This window comes from Lolium rigidum, chromosome 1, assembly GCF_022539505.1.
Source record: "Lolium rigidum isolate FL_2022 chromosome 1, APGP_CSIRO_Lrig_0.1, whole genome shotgun sequence".
Lineage (NCBI taxonomy): Eukaryota > Viridiplantae > Streptophyta > Magnoliopsida > Poales > Poaceae > Lolium > Lolium rigidum.
Window position 1 is genome coordinate 354,327,354 of NC_061508.1, and position 2,878 is coordinate 354,330,231.

At 44.4% G+C, this 2,878-nt stretch overlaps 1 long non-coding RNA gene across 1 annotated transcript; it reads right to left on the bottom strand.

Moving 5' to 3' along the window:
- Nucleotides 1–665: 665 nt before the first annotated feature.
- On the bottom strand, nucleotides 666–2,180 carry LOC124684651. Its single transcript, XR_006997095.1, has 2 exons — nucleotides 1,018–2,180; nucleotides 666–901 (listed from the first exon to the last, which is right to left on the bottom strand). It is a non-coding gene; the product is annotated as an uncharacterized LOC124684651 (long non-coding RNA).
- Nucleotides 2,181–2,878: the final 698 nt, after the last annotated feature.

Genomic DNA, 2,878 nt, shown 5'->3' on the forward strand with positions numbered 1-2,878 from the left:
CCGGAAAAGAAGTATATTATGCGACTACTACCAAGCACAAGGAAATGCAACTGCATTTATTTGCACAATAAAAAGTTCCTGGTTTTTGTGATATATAATTCATATAGATATCATCAGCATACACTCAATTTAGAAATATGCTTGCAATATATATGTACTATATTCATGCAGCTCATTAGCGCTGGATTAAAATGTGTTTAGCTGAAAATAACATACTATTATATGATTAATGCAGCTCTAGTCTTTTGCTGAGCCAGATTTGTTGCATATTTGTCTAAGTTCACTCATGCAGTCATGCCAAAAACAAAATCTGACCCAAATACCCACTCTGCTTATTGAATACTGAATAGTAAAATACCACCCTGAATATTGAATAGCACATTTCGTACCAAACATGAGGAGATGGAGTTCAGTTGGTTTCACGAAAGAAGTGCACACTGGCATAAGAACTGAATCGTCTCTCAACTACTCGCTTATCCCTTCAGTCTTTCCCTCACACAAGATCCACCAGAATTCCCCTCCACTCCATCCCAATACGGCCACCTCATTTTTCTTCCCAACACGGCCACCAGGGGTCCTAAATCGGCAAGTGATTCAAGCAACACCTGGAATGCTTAGCAACTCGTTTCGAGAACCTAGGTTGGCAAATGGTTGCTATGTTTGGCTAGATCTTGACTGAACATTGTATTTCGTACATAACCAACGCATCAGTACATTACATAGGTTGTGAACTTCAGATCCAATTACTCTACTAAAATCTTAACACAAATCCCTCTACTAAAATCTTAACAGACAAATCCATATTTCCATAGACATACTGTAGATGTTCTGAACTTGATCCAATTACCGCACTGGAAAATCTAATCAAAAGAGGAGCGTGGAGGAGCACCAAATTGAAGATCTGAGAACCCAAAAAAAACAGAAGCGGGAGGAGAGCAGTCGGTAGGAGTTCAACAAAGACATGTAAGAGTGACGGATATGAATCGCACAACAAAGCAGTACTTAGGTGTGTTGTACCTGTTCTTGTCCTGGTCGCTGAGCCTCAACCTGGCCCTGTATTCAGCCTTACCCTCTGCAACAAGTGTACCAAAGAAAGCAGTCCATCCAAAACAATGCCATCTTATGACTGTAGTGCCAAATTCACCATGTCACGGGATTGATCAAACTTACATCGCCTTCTTTTGAGCTTGACTTGGAAACGTTTGGAGTACACCCTTGACTTCTGATTCTTGACAAACACGTGAAAAAGAAATAGAAAAAAAAAAGAAAAACAAATGGATTTACAGTCTCAAGCAGTAAAACTATAAGCAGACACCTACACAATTAGTCAGACATTATACAGTTCAGTTTAAACGCCATTAGACCAAACTCACCTTCAATGGCATGCTGTCAGTACAAAGGAACATAGCAGAGCTTCAAACATTAACAACATTCAGCAATGGACAGCAGGCATAGTATACTATGAGGTTTTATCATCTATAGAAAATGGATGGCCTCTAGGTTTACCGCCTCAATGGTCCTTCGCAGATTTATGAGCTTCTTATATCATATCAGATTCTTCAAATACTTGCTATGCTGCATCGAAGTTTCCAGATCAAGTATAATGATGCCTAGATAGGAATAAAATAGTATAGATCGTGTCACAGAGAACTCCAGGTCAATTGCAATAATGTCTGTATTTGAAATGAGCCTTCAAAAGTCAGAAAATCCAGAAAAGAAATCAAGCATAATAATTTCCGGTTCTGTTGGTAGTCTGATAGCTTCATATTTACAATGTAGTTCATCTATCAAATGAGGCAAGGGATTGTATATGTTTTCGCAGTCGTATTTGCACATTAATAAATCAGACCAAAGAGCAAGCCAATATCACATCATAATATGATGACTTCACAGACAAAGAGAGAGACAATATTTTTTATCCACGCATGAACCAAGTTGTTGGGGGCAAATATTAGAGCTAAATTTGCTGCCCAGATGTCAAAGGCAGGACCAGAAGACCTGATTTATTTTATGCCCTCGAAAAAGGTCTAGCAAACAATCCTTTAGTTTATTTAATTCAGAAAGAACTTGTTCATCCCACGAAAAGCAGGCAATCAAAGAGATACTCACTTGTGATTGACCATATTCGACTGGCTAATTTGTTGCAGAGAGAGAGAGAGGCGCAATTAGCGCTGGACGATTTGGTGCGGAGAGAGAGAGAGAGAGAGAGAGAGAGAGAGAGAGAGAGAGAGAGAGAGAGAGAGAGAGAGAGAGAGAGGTGCAATTAGCTCTGGAGGATTAGCATTGCAGAACCTCCGTGAGCAGGCATGGCAAGAGGCACAGGATTCCAATTCCTTTAGTGTCGGACCATGCCGGGCGCCGCCGTGGCCGCGGCCGGCGATGCTGATGAGGGCGCCCGCGCGCTGCTGCTGGCCGGCCTTTGCCGGAGCTGCTTGTGGCGCCGCCGTGGCCGCGGCCGGCGATGCTGATTAGGGCGCCCCCACGCGCTGCTGCTAGCCGGCCTTGGTGCTGGAGCTGCTTGTGGCTCTCATGTAGCTGTGCACAAAAGCGTGGGTGCGCCGCCACCGGAAACAACACCTTTTCTCCTATCGTCGCCATCCATACGAGCCTCAGTTGCCTCGCGAGCGATGCTGATAAGGGCGCACCCGCACGCTGCTGCTGTCCGGCCATTGCACCGGAGCTGCTGGTGGCTCTCATGTAGCTGGGCACGGATGCGGATTTAGGGGTTGGGCAGGAGTGGAGTTGGCAGCGAATTTAGGGATCGACGCGAACGGGCAGCGTGGACTCAAGCTCCAGGGCAAGGCTCTCATAGAAAACACAACATCGGGCACCGGCGCCGCCCCAATTTGAGGATGCGATTCCAATCGAAATCGAGGGC